The 13,702-nt window shown below is 50.5% G+C and overlaps 1 protein-coding gene across 6 annotated transcripts in view; it reads left to right on the top strand.

Moving 5' to 3' along the window:
* Positions 1-13,702, top strand: part of Txnrd1 (thioredoxin reductase 1) — an 86,851-nt gene that overhangs the window by 40,807 nt on the left and 32,342 nt on the right. The window contains exons 1-2 of one of the 6 annotated variants that reach the window (XM_015998501.3): positions 4,017-4,144; positions 5,362-5,475. The exons of 3 other annotated variants lie outside the window; for them this stretch is intronic. The gene's annotated coding sequence lies outside the window, so the exon portion shown is untranslated. Of the gene's footprint in view, positions 1-4,016; positions 4,145-5,361; positions 5,476-13,702 lie in introns of those variants that run through there. 2 more of the 6 variants (XM_076554546.1, XM_076554548.1) reach the window with 2 other exon arrangements.

Below are 13,702 nucleotides of genomic sequence, written 5' to 3'. Positions count from 1 at the left end.
TCCCTTCCATAACGCACATAGGCTTGATCCAGCTACTTGAAGGCCCTGGGAGAGAAGCCAGAGGCCCACTGAAGGGGAAGCACCTTGCCTGCAGAGGTCTACTTATACCTGCAGCCTGTGGACTGTACATTTGTTGGCCTTCTAAATCAGAGCCAGTTCTTGGAGACAGGGTCTCCTGTCGTCTTGGCTGGCCTCAAGCTCCCAACAAAGGGTAACCTTGAACTTCAGATCCTTTGGCCTTCACTTCCCAAGCATTAGGATCACAGGCAAATGCTCTGCTGGCGGGTTCTTTTTTTAACCTCACTTCCCCCTTATACTCACATATCCTATGGCTTTCTTTTCCCTAGAAAACCATAATATATGTAGTATTTTTATTTTATTTATTTACGTATTTATTGAGACTGGGTAGTCTTGGCTGGCTTGGAATTCACTTTGTAGATCAGGCTGGCCTCAAATTCATAGCTATCTGTTTCCACCTCCCGAGTGCTGGGATTGAAGCCATTTGCCACCATGCCCAGCTAGCACATAGAGTATGTCATTTATATTGGAGTCTCCTAATTTCTAATTTTAACTTTTAGCTCTGACCTCCGGATCTATATATCTAGTTGCCTATTGGAAATCTCCATTTAGGGGAAAAAAAAAAAAAAAAAAACATGCCTTTAATCCCAGCACTCGGGAGGCAGAGGCAAGCGGATCTCTGTGAGTTTGAGGCCAGCCTGAGCTACAGAGTGAGTTTCAGGAAAGGCTCCAAAGCTACACAGAGAAACCCTGTTTCAAAAAAACCAAACCAAACCAACCAACCAAACAACCAAGTTAATTTGTAACAAACTAACTCCCCCCACCACCAGTGACACCACCCCCCCAGTTGCCAAGGCCCAACATCTGGATCATCGATTCTTATCGTCCTTTAACATTTCTCATTCACTGTCTGCAAGCCTGTGTTGACTTTCAGCTTCTGCCTCACCACGCCTTTCTGGCTTCTAGCGTCAACCTCCACAGCAGCTTCCTCCTGGCTTCTGGGCCTCCCTTTCGACCATTTCTTCCTGGTTCCCTGCCTGGCTGGGTAGGTGCAGCCGGCTTCTGCATGCTCCTTTGTTCTCCTCTGCTCGGGAAGGTTTGCGGTTGTTCCCAGAGCATGCCGCCATTCCCTTCAGTCTCGCCCCCTGGCACAGTCTTGGTCTCTCACCTTCCCACTTCCTCTGTTCTTCCGAGTGCAGAGAGCTCTCTCAGCACCCACCTCACCCCCACCCCCCACCCCGGTGCCTGGTGAAAGGGAGCAGTGGCTTCCTTCTATGAAGTGAGAAAAGCACAGTATGTTTGTGTGATGATAGAAACGATCCGGTACAGAACAGGAAATTGATGATGACCGAGGGGCATCTTCCCAGACAAGGCAAGATTGGCGAGAGCCCACACAGGAGCGGCAGGACCCTGCTTTTATTCTACCTGGAGCCATGGCAAAGAATTTAGTAGTTTGGTGGCCACGGGGAAACACTGGGGAATTCTGTCTGGCCCCTGCTGATTTCCTAAAGAGAAACTAGGTTATGAGCAGAGGGAAGGCAAAACGCATCAGTGCCGTTAGAAATGTGAGAGAAGAGGGGAAATGAAGAGTCACCATGGCAGCTGGGGAACAGGACCGGGCAAAAGGATTGCTGGGCAGCCTGAGGACAGATCGGAGGGTGTGGCCCTTCCTAAGTGGAGATCACTTTTACTCTCCAAGTGTTTCTCCAACAATGTTTGCTGCCTAAGTAGGGTGCAGACTGTGTGGACAGCTGGCATTAACAAGAGTGCATCTTAGCAGTATCCCGTCTTTAATCCCAGCACTCGGGAGACAGAGGCAGGCAGATCTCTGTGAGTTCCAGGCCAGCCTGGTCTACAGAGTGAGTTCTAGGATAGCCAGGGCTACACAGAGAAACCCTGTCTCGAAAAATCAAACCCAACCCCCCAAAAACCAAAGGTGGGTCTTGCCTTGTTTGCACCATTGAGAAGCCTGAACATGACCTCGAGGGCCCTAGAGAAAGGACGGTCTGAACAGTGGGTGCTCCAGCTCAGTGTGCGCTCTGTAGGTGGACATTCTACAGTGGAACACTTCTTAACACACTACAACCTATATGATCTGTCTTAGCTGAGATGACAGTTTAGAGAAAGACAAGCATTTTTTTTTATCATTTTCTGAGTACCTGCTCTGTATCACATTCTGGAGAGGCAAGAAATCCAACAAGGGCTTGCTTGTCCAGAGTTCTGATAGATTTAGATTTAGTGTAATTATTAGTAGGTACTTGGGGCCACAAGGAGGGAAGGAAGAATTAGTAATAGTTGAGAATGAGGGACCCTCACCCCGAGCAGGCGACGGACTGTAAACTGCAGAGGCTTTTAGGGGAGAAAGAGGACAAGAGCTCAGTCGAAGCGGTTCGAGGTGTTTGCTCAGAACGTGAGAAGTGGTGGAAGTCAAGGATGGCCTCCTCCTTCACCTGTAACTAACTAACCTGTAACTAACTAACCTGTAACTAACTAACAACCTGTAACTAACTAACCTGTAACTAAGCAGAATAGGTTCCCTGGGTCTCCCCACGCAGGGGAAGCTTCTGGGCACCTGTGCCAAAATTTGCTTCTCTGAAGAGCAATGGGAAGTTGAAATGGCTTACGCAGTCTTTTCTAACAAGCTGTTAGAGAACTCAGCTGTGATCCCTGTGACCAGTAAGGCTCTTCAGTGTCAAACGACTGGAATCCTATCATCCCGGCATTCAGTGTATTGCTCCAACTTCCGTGATTTCAAAGCCGCTCTCTACCCAAGCCATGCTCTTGAAATAAGTTGCACTGTCTATTTAAGAATGAGGTGCTCACGGCCTCACTTTATATGGACTGCCGCTATATGGACTGTCAGTCACTATATGGACTGCCTGAGATAAGGCAGATAAAATGCTTCATGCGGAGCTTGGTTCGGGAGGGCCGGGGTAAAGGTAAGAGCCATCATCCCTGAGTCCCGACTTCCTTTTCTGCTGATTTTCCATTCTTTGGTCCTTGCCCACATTGGCCTGAGCTGAGCACTTTGTTACAGCTCCACCATCTCCAGCATCAGGGTGGCACTGGGACAAGTGTGTGGTGGAGAGTGTGGGAGAAGTGTTGGGTCAGCCTGTGCGGTGTGCATTAGGGGTGTGTGCATTATGCAAGTTTCTTCCTTTCACCTTGGAAGAGCCTGGAAGGAATGCAGGAGTGCAGGAGGCGTGGCTTCAAGCTGTTAGGAGCCAACAACCCTTTCACTTAGTTTTCTTTCGCCCTGGCATTAACTAAAGTAGTGGGTCAGACACTTCACCTGTCCGTCCGTCTGTCCGTCCGTCCATCCATCCATCCAAGCATCCTCACTGACCGAGGAGCAGGAAGGCATGAGAGGACATGGCCTTCTCTGACAGATGCTGCTGGTGCCGTGCCAAGTGCTAAATACACCCTGTTTTCCTTAAAGCGAACTTACAACCCCAAGCCTGACCGGGACGAGGAAGAAGTGCTGTAAGGAGCATTAGTCACTTCTTTCCAGGGTTAGTCAGGACCAAGTAGACAGTGCTTTACATAGCCAGGTAACTTCCTTCAGGGAACCACCAAACCTGACGGAGCCATTGCCCTAGGGCAGTGGGTCCCTAACCTCGTTGTCAGTGACAATCACTTTTGCAGTTGCCAGGGTCACAGCCAGCACCAAGGACATCAGTGTGGGTGCCAGGCGTCAGTATTCCTAAAGTTCCTCGTGTGACTCGGCAGGATTACGTAGAGAGCAGCGCCCAGGGCAGAGGCCAGCTCACTCCTTCACACTCCCTCTTCCTGGGGTCCGGCCCCCACCGTTCTTTGAATTGCACCACCCTCAGCCTTGGGTGGGGGCAGGTCCGAGCGGCAGGCTGCGGTTCCGTCCAATTGGGAGCTCTCCCTCGGCGGAGCCGACGGGTCAGGTTGCCAGGGCTGCACGCGGACTGGATTTTTGCTTTGTCATTCTGACTCCGGCAGTTCACCCGCCTACTGAGAGCGGGGCGTGGCTTCCCGGAGCCACTGGGAACCCGCCGCTCTTTACCCTCAGTTGGCTTCCGTCAGGCCTGGCAGCCGCGCGGGAGGTGCGGGACGCCGCGGGGCCCGGAGAGCTGGTGTTTTCATCTGACTTGTTCACGTAAGCTCTGTCACCGAGGAGCCGACCGCCGGCAGCCGGGGGAGGCCCGGGACGGTCGCTGGCGGGCCTGGGAGCATCGCTCCGGGGTGGTGATTTGGAAATGCCCGGGAGGGGGACATTTAATGTGTGTCCCAGAGGGCTGGGTCTCCGGTGCGACGAGCTAGGCTAAGCTCTTGGCAGGGTGCAGAGGACGGCCCGGGTCACAGAGCTTCAGTCTATGGGGACTTGAGTCTGGTCCTTGGCTCCTGGTGGTTTGCAAGCTACCGGAGAAAATGGGTATCATTTGTAGAGCAAGGGTCTTGATTCAGACATATATGACAGTGTGACGAATATGAGTGCGGATCCGTGATAATATTAAGAAGTTGCATGTCCTTACAAGTGTTTTCACATGCTAAGTCCTAAGAAACTCTTGAAATTGTCACCGCATGTGTGATGTTTTCCAAGTGGCTTGCTCTTCTTGACCCAGGCTGTTAAACAGGGCAGCTGAGATTGCTACACAGCGCTTCCCTAACTGAAGGAGGCGGTGCAGGCTAGTGTTGGAGAGCAGACTGTCCTGTCTGGATTTGAGTCCTGTCTGCAGTGTTGACTGGTTGCTCGAACTTGTGCAAGTTGCTTGGGTATAAATAGCTCAGTTTCCTTACCTGTGAAATGGACGTGGTAATGCCTACATCTAAAGTACAGTTGTGAAGACTAAATGAATATATAGTATGTATATAATTATGTATAGATGGCATTACATATATGTACATTATATATAATATATCGCATTATGGCCACGTCAACTGTTGGTATTGGTACTGAATAACTATTCTTTTAAGTGCTGGTATCAGTGGGCTCTGTTTTGAACTGTCCCAGACTTGCCGAGTTCACCCCTCAGTGAAATGGGACCATCCTCCTCTGATCTCATCCAGAGCGTGGATGGACCCAGGTTTCAGATTCCAGGAAGCCCTGGCTGCTGCATCCTCCGGGTGCAGCGCCAACAGCCAGACCACACGGGGACGAGTTAGTGTCGCGGGGCCCCAGACCACACGGGGACGAGTTAGTGTCGCGGGCCCCGAGGTCGGTGTTTTCAGCCGCCCGCCCTTCGGGGCTGAGTTCCGGCGGCCGGCGGGTCGGAGTCCACCGGCGGCGGCGGCGGCGGGAGTGGCCGGCGGGCGCGTGGCGTCCCGGAAGCCCCGCCCGGAGGAGGCTCACTGCCGCTCTGCTTTGTGCTACAGAAGGCGGCGGGGCCTGCGGCGGCGGCGGCGGCGGCTGCGAGCCGAGCGGAGAGAGGCCGCGGGAGCCGGCGGAAGGCGAGACCGGCGGAGGGCCGCTATGGTCCAGCCCTGAAGGTAGGGCCGCGCTCCCCAGCCCCGACCCCGGGTCCCCAGCCCCGGGCCGCGACCGGCCGCCGACCCACGTGCTCAGATCCCGAACCGGGAAGGCAAAGCCGAGCGGCGCGTTCCCGGTGCCCTTTGCTCGGGTTCCCCCTCTTACAGCCTGCGGCGGCCGGCGGGTGAGTGCCTGGAGAAAGGGCATCAGGAAATGCTTGCCCTCCCTCCTCAGGCCGCCCTCACCTTCCTCTTTAACTCGCTGGGGCACGGGGCAGCCGGGAAGCCCCTGGGTTGAGTTTGTTTCCCGTCAGGCATTTCTTTTTCTAGGCCAGAGTTAACAGTTGAGTAAACATAAAGGAATGGAGAGCTACCCTCCAGTGGCAAGTACGCCGGGTGCCCTTTTTTGGTCCATCCGCTTGGGTGGAGGGGTGACAGCCTGCAGAATTACAAAAATGCACGATGTGTCGAAGTCAGAGGACACTGTGGAGTCTGTTCTTTTTTTTTTTTCCCCACGTGGGTCTTAGGGGTCAGTAAGTGCCTTTTCCACGGAGCCATCTCGCCAGCCCTTAGGTGATTTTCAGAGTAACCTATGCTGAGGTCCTCTTAGTAAACCCAGGCTTGCTAAGTGTGAGAACGTTTAGATGGATGTGCTGTTAAGAAGGACATTAACAATTGATTCACATTTTTATGTCGTCTTTGCTTGCTTCTAAAAGAAACATACATTTTAAAGAATGAATATAGAGAATGGAATTAGACTTCAAAGACAAATAGCAAATGGATGGAAACTAATTAAGGGAGATAAAAGGCTTTTTTTACCTTTAGTTAAAGTAGTTGTGTTACTCAGACCTTTAGTTTACAAGTAAAGCAACACAAAGACCTGGTAATGCATCTTCCTGGGGAAACCCCCTCTGTTGTAAATGTATATTGAGAAGTTATCATCATTTGATTTCTACATAATCTTATTCGCACTCTTGATTTTAACATCAATGGGAGTTAAAACTGCTTGTGTAAGCTGTGGAACTGACTGTTGACATGATCCTCTGACTTTTTCAATTTCATATGCCAGTTAGTTTCAGGCTTCTGGTGAGGTGCAGAGCCATGAATGAAATACGTACATACGTAACATTTACTACACACATAGAACTGTTCTATTGTGTATCTTCTTTTGGTTTTAATGAGTATTGCTAAAAGTGGGAGGAGACAGAGCAAGTAAGACTCAGGGTTGAGAATTTGAACAACTTGCTTGCCACAGTGAGTAATTATACACTTTTTGTTGTTGTTGTTGTTTTGTTTAACATACCAACCAGAGATCCCCCTCTCTTCCCTCCTCCTGCCCCCAGCCCCCAGCCTCTCTCCTCTGAAAAGATAAGGCCTCCCATGGGGAGTCAGCAGAGCCTGGTCCATTCAGTTGAGACAGACCCAAGCGCCTCCTGCATCAGGGCTATGCAAGGTGTCCCACCATTGGGCTCCAGGTAGTGGGCTCCAAAAAGCCAGCTCATGCACCAGGGACAGATCCTGATCCCACTGCCAGGGACCCCTTAAGCAGACCAAGCTACACAACTGCCTGGCTTATGCAGAGGGCCTAGACCAGTTATACACACTTTAGAAGGACTCGGTTAGCACTAGTGAAGGGCTGTAAACATTCTGGGTAAGTGCTCTACCACAGAGCTGTAACCCCAGGGCAACATTTCAGTGTTGTGTATCTGTGATGCTGGCCTAGAACCCAGGGCCCTGCTGGTGGGCGAATGTTCTACCACTTAGCAGCACCACACTCCTAACCCTTCTTGTTGTCTTTCTTTCTTTTTTTGAGGTGGTCTTCCTATGTAGATCAGGCTGGCCGTGGAATTACGGTTTTTTTCCTGCCTCTGCCTTCTTGAGTGCTAGGATTACAGGTGTGTGCCACCGAGCCTGGCAACATTTTAGTTTCTCTTTAGGGTAAGATTACAAGAATCCGAATTTATAGGATTCCAGAGGTTTTTAAATTTTTATTACATTTATTTGTGTGTGTGTGTGTGTGTGTGTGTGTGTGTGGCCAAGTGCGCGCACACACTTACCATGGTGTGCATGTGGAGGTCAAAGGACAACTTGTGTGATTCCGTTCTCTCCCTCCACCACGTGGGCCTCAGAGACTGAACTCACAGTGTCAGGCTTAGCAGCTAGTACCTTTCCACACCCATGGCCCCGATTCCAGAGTTGAAAATACCTGTGTAAATAAATGCCTCTCTTGGTGGCACTGAGCAGAAAGAGCAAGGTGAATGGAGAGATGCCCGTTGGGACATTGCCAGGTATAGTTAAGCCTTCCGTAGTATGGGAGAAGAGTTATGGGTGGTAAGATTAAAATTGGCCACATGAAGCCGGGCAGCGGTGGTGCACACCTTTAATCCCAGCACTCAGCAGGCAGAGCCAGGAGGATCTCTGTGAGTTTGAGGCCAGCCTGGTTTACAGAGATCTAGGACAGACACAAAATGACACAGAAACCCTGTCTCAAAAAAAAAAAAAAAAGCCACATGAGACTCAATTTCTTAATGGCAAGAACAGAGGAGGTGACAGGCAGACAATAAAGCCTTGTGACATTCACCTCCTAGAAGATGGAGCCCAGTTGTGTTCATGCTGTAGTCTCAAGCATACCCAAGTTAGCGGCAGCCTGGACTCTTCCTGATAGCCATCAGAGAAGGGTACAGGTTTCTTCTTGCCTGCATCACCTCAAGCACCTCATTCAGGCGGGCCCCACACTTCGAATGCTCCCTCCCTAACCTGGCCGGCGGCCCAGGGCCCAGGGCGTCTTCCTGATGGCTGCTTCTTGTTGCCAGATGTGCTTCCAGGGTACAGAGCTCACTTTTCAGGGTGGTGTTGGGTACCTTCTTGGCCGGGGCCCTCCTGGTTGCTTTCTCTGCCTCTCCCATGCTACGGTAAGCTCGTACCTGTAGTTCCCTAGGTCCCCACTCTGCCTGTTCTTTATATCACTCACTTCCTGTGCAGACCCACTTGGTTACGCTACCGCTGTTTCCACAGTACTCGGCAAATCCTCCTCTCTGGAAAAGGAGGAACCCTGCCAGAGACATTTTTCCGGCTTTCTTATGAGGGGGGAGAGGAAGGCTCACTTTGTGTGCCTGTGTTTGCAAGGGTGTGTTAGTACTCCTCTCTAACTGAAGAAGATGCCTTAGGAACAGTAACGGCCGTTTGTGTGCTGGACTCTAGTTCTCACAACTGCCTGATGCAGGATCTGGTGTTACCCAGTATCGCAGGTAAAACAAAGGCCTCCAGAGTTACAGGAGCATGCCCAGGTCCCACAGCTGGCTACCAGGCAGAGGCAGGGCCGCATGCTGGAGATCCCCTGTCTGCAGAGTTCACTCTGCTCTGCTCATGCTTTGTGTTTCCGCTCCTGAGACACATGCCTGCTCCTGATCTGAGTCTTGTGTTGTCAGTCGGGATGGAGCCCATGCAAATCCCAGTATTCCTAGCATAGTTCCGGCATACACCAGACTTCCGTTCATGAGAGGCTTGCTGGATGAGCCTTCATTCCACTGTGCCCACGACATCAGAAGGATGATATGCCTTTCCACGATGATGTCTTCCCTGTGTCCTTCAGCTCTTCATATGCATTCCATAATTAACGCTCCATTCATATACTCATTCCGTAAATATTCATTAAGTGGCAGGGACACAGAGGCTCACTTAAGGGAGTTAACATTGAAGGTTCGTATTTCATTGAAGATGGGTTGTCAGACGTGAAACTCGGAGCTGTTCAGAACTGGTGCTGAGTAGAGCACTGGGAAACAATGGGGAGTTTTTTTATATCTGACAATCAGTGCCTTTAGCATGACGTTCGGGTGAGCCTTTGTCAGTCAGGAAGAAAGTATGGCCACAGTGGCTGGTTTACCAGGCGCCCGTGCTGCCGGCATCAGGCCAGGAGTTACCGTGTTGTCTTTAACTCAGTTCTCTAGGCTAGTATAGACACTTGCAAATTCTTCTGATAGCCGGGCGGTGGTGGCGCAGGCCTTCAATCCCAGCACTCGGGAGGCAGAGGCAGAGGCAGGGGGATCTCTGTGAGTTTGAGGCCAGCCTGGGCTACAGAGTGAGTTCCAGGACAGCCAGGGCTACACAGAGAAACCCTGTCTTGAAAAACCAACCAACCCACCAAAAAGCTGGTTAGGGCTTAGGGTACAGCTCAGTGGTGGAGGGATTGCCTGGCACACACGAGGCCCTGGGTCCAATCGACACTACCAAAAATGGATGCCAACAAATGTTTCTCTATAATTAAAAGAGAAAAAAGGTCAGCAGCAGCATTTTAGGATAGATTAGGATACCCAGGAGACTGATTGCGCAAATGTGGAAACTCAAACTCCTCGAGAGCAGTAAATGGAACTTAGGCTTTTGTTTCTAAGATGTGTGTGTGTTTATATGTGGGTGTGTGCTGTGAGTACAGGCCCTGGGGAGCTGCAGTCACAGAGGTTGTGGGGATCTGACTTGGGCTCCAGGAACCCGGGTCCTCTGGAAGAGCAGGGGTCCTCCCAACCACTGAGCCATCCCTCCAGTCCTCCAAAGCAGGCATGTTTGAATTGAACCCAGGCTTGCTTCACTTTTGCCTCAGATAGTCATGGACCCAGTGTTTCACCTCTTGTGTTGATCAAAAGGATGCTTTTCTTGGCGTGTCTGAGTTCTGAAGTATGTGGGTTGTCATTAGGTTTTAGGTGCAGCGAAGCATGTGTTGTTACCACAGAGGAAGCTGGAGGTTCTGTGTGTTCTACAATACTTCACTGTCTAGGTGCAAGGTATTTAGTGTGACTTGACTTGCATTTTATCTTTTGCTTCATGAATATGCTGCTGCCCTGTGCCTGGGTGTATAGAGCTCATTGGTAGCATGTGTGATTAGTAGGTGTGAGGCCCGGGGTCCGCTCTCCAGTACTGTAAAATAATATAATCCATTTTATTTGAAAGAACACTTACTCAAAGTCCCTTTGGGGTACTACTGTATTTTTAAAGACTTCTAGTGGAATCCAAGGAGTCATTCATGAGAACAGTACCTTCATGTGCAAAGCCAGCCTCTTCGTGAACCTGCCTTGGAAGAGCTGTTAGAGCGCTTTACTCTCCAGGGCTCCTTTTTCTTTAAGATTTTATTATGTATACAGTGTTCTGCCTCCATGTACACCTGCAGGCCAGAAGAGGGCGCCAGATCTCATTACAGGTGGTTGTGAGCCCCCATGTGGTTTCCTCTGGAAGAGGAGCCAGAGCTCTTCACCTCTGAGCCATGTCTCCAGCCCCCCTTCAGAGTTCTAACACAGTTTTCATTAGTTGAAACTTTTTTTTTTCCAATTTCTTACAGCAGTTGTTTTCTTCCTGCTGATATTTTTACAGTAGAATATGCTTGCTGCTCATTCCTCCCTGACAGTTGAACCTTTGAAAAGTGTTTTTCCTTCCTTTCTTTTTTTAAGTCAGGGTCTCAGCTATGGAGCTGAAGGTGACTTTGAATCTGACCCTCCTGCCTCCACCTCCCAGATGTTAGGTCTGCAGGTGTGCACTACCAATGCCCAGTGCTGAGGATCAAACCCAGGGCCTTGTTCATATTGGACAAATACTGCTGTGCTGCATCCTCAACCTAAAAACACAGTTCTTTCCCTCAAACAGTGAGAAGTAAATCACTACTTTGTATGTAAAAGTATCTTTGAGATACTTTGGAATTGTAGTAAGTACCTACTTAATCGTTAAACACACCAATCAATTCTGTAATCTTAATTCTATACTTAAGAGTGATTTTGTAATGTCTGTCTTACAAATGAGGGACAGTGGTGGGCTGAAGGTTTAGCCACCTGTCTAGGTTAATACCAAGGGGGGTAGATACAGATTGGGAAACAGGCTTTTCTTCCTGTCCATTTTTAAATTTTAAATTATGTGTATGTCTGTATCTGTGTTTCTGTGAATGTATCCCATGTGTGCAGGAGCCCGCAAAGGCCAGAGGAGGCTGGATCCCCTGAGGTGGAGTTAGGGGCGTCATGAGCCTCAGTCCTCTGGAAGAGCAGCCAGTGCTCTTAACCTCTGAACTGTCTCCAGCCCTTCCAGTCCATTAAGAATGTGTCTGATTTATGTGTGGGCATGAGTACCATGGTCATGTGTGGAGTTCAGAGGACATGTATGTGTGGGCATGAGTACCATGTTCATGTGTGGAGTTCAGAGGACATGTATGTGTGGGCGTGAGTACCATGGTCATGTGTGGAGTTCAGAGGACATGTATGTGTGGGCGTGAGTACCATGGTCATGTGTGGAGTTCAGAGGACATGTATGTGTGGGCATGAGTACTATGGTCTGTGTGTGTACGTGCTGGAGTCCAGCTCCAGTGGGCTCAGGTTCCAAAGAGAAGGTATGGAGTCTGTGAGGGAAGGAGACTGAAACCTGAGAAACAAAACTCTAAGAGCAATTTCTTTCTTCAAAAGGCACGACATCGTGTTTGTACCGGGTAGCGCAGCAGCTCGAGCCATTTCCTGATTGCAGGCCCGTTCCTTCATTAGCTCGCCAAAGGGGGGACTCTGGGACTCTGGGTCTCACTCTTTTTCCTTTGTACCACACCATTCTGATTCCTTCAGCGCCTGCTTCTGTATACCGCAGAGGGGGGCAAAGCCAGTCTAACTTGTTAGCAGATCTGCTCCGCAGGCGGTGGGGGGTGGGTGGGGGAGGGCAGACCTGCTCTTGCCATTCATGCCGCAAGCCACCAATCCTGTCTGAACTCTTCCCCTAAGTGGCCTCAGGCTCTGGGCCTGGGCCCATTGTTTCTGCTGTGTGTTTTTCATCCCTGGGACCAGGTGTGCCCAGTTAGTAAATCTTTAACTTCTCTATTCCTGGTGTAACGGCAGGGGCACAGGGGGACTCTGGGGGGGAATAGGCGGAGTTATCCTGCTACATGGTTCCACGGTGGTGGGGATTTTCTCCCGAAGAATTGTTTTGTTTAGAGAGACTGTTCTCATCCTTCACCAATGCTCACACAAAATTCCCAAAGGAAGCTCCCATAACTCGGGGAGAATCATTAAAGATGAGAGCAGGCAGTGCTGGAGAGTCGTGATCCATCTGCAGTGTCGAAGTGCTGGGACTTTGTCAAGCAGCAGTTTTGCTGTGCTGTCCGTCAGTCCGTCCGTCCGTCCGTCCGCACCACACATGGGTGCCGGTGGAGGCCGGAAGAGAGTGGAGGAGCTGGAGTTCAGGCAGTGGTTGGGAACGACCCCATGTGGGTGCTGGAAACCAAACCAATGCCCTCCGCAAGAGCAGGGCAGGCTCCCAAACACTGAGACATCTCTCCAGCTCCAAGGAAGTGTATTTTATGTATTTCTGATGTTTCAGTGGTTTTTCCCTCCCTCCCTCCTCTCCCTTCCTGTCTGTTTTGGAGACAAGGTCTCACTCTAGACAGGATGGCTTGAACTCCTGGGGCTAGAAGTTAAAGCGCACTCACTCCTTGGGACGCACAGGATCTGATGCCCACGTCTGACCCCCTCAGGCACCAGGCATGCCCATGGTGAACATACATACATGCAGGCAAAATGCTCATACATACAAAATAGCGCTTTTTTATAATTTAAGAAAAGGTGTCTCAGTCTTTTTGGTTTTTCAAGACAGGGTTTCCCTGTGTAGCCCTAGCTATTCTGGACCTTACTCTGTAGACCAGGGTGGTCTTGAACTCAGAGATCTGCCTGCCTTTGCCTCCCAAGTGCTAGGATTAAAGATTTGTGCCACCATGCCCAACCCGAGTGTTTCTGAGTTGCTCCTGGAAAAAGGAAATTATTGCACTCGAGTAAGGCCTTTGGAGTAATTTAGTGTAGCTGTACCACTTTGCTGTCATTCACTGCGAAGGACTTTGTCCTGGCCCCCTCCCCGCTCCCTCCCCAGGGTTCAGGTGAACCAGAGGAGCAGGGCCTAGCAGTGGCTTCTCCCCTGAACTGCCCTGGCTAGTCCAGCTTTCTGTGGTGGTGTCAGGCAAGCGCCTGCTGCTGTGCTTAGGACAAAATATTCCTTATGTTGTCACATCGCTCGCTGTGTGCGAGCCTGAACCTCTGACTGCCCGGTGAGTCTCCAGTGAGCGGATCATTCACCGGGTACACGCTATCACAGATTATGTTTGAAATCTTGGTAGATCGCTCATCTTCCAGGATTCGGGTTAACCACCTCAGTAGAGGAGAAAAGCTTTTCTTTAGCCTTTGGCGGGCTTCCAGATGCACAGCGCCTTTGCGGAGTCCTGCCCACTGTTCTTCCACCCCTGAGTGGA

The sequence above is a fragment of the Peromyscus maniculatus genome, chromosome 18 (genome assembly GCF_049852395.1).
Source record: "Peromyscus maniculatus bairdii isolate BWxNUB_F1_BW_parent chromosome 18, HU_Pman_BW_mat_3.1, whole genome shotgun sequence".
In the NCBI taxonomy this organism is placed as follows: Eukaryota; Metazoa; Chordata; class Mammalia; order Rodentia; family Cricetidae; genus Peromyscus; species Peromyscus maniculatus.
This window is presented reverse-complemented; position numbering and strand designations above follow the sequence as displayed.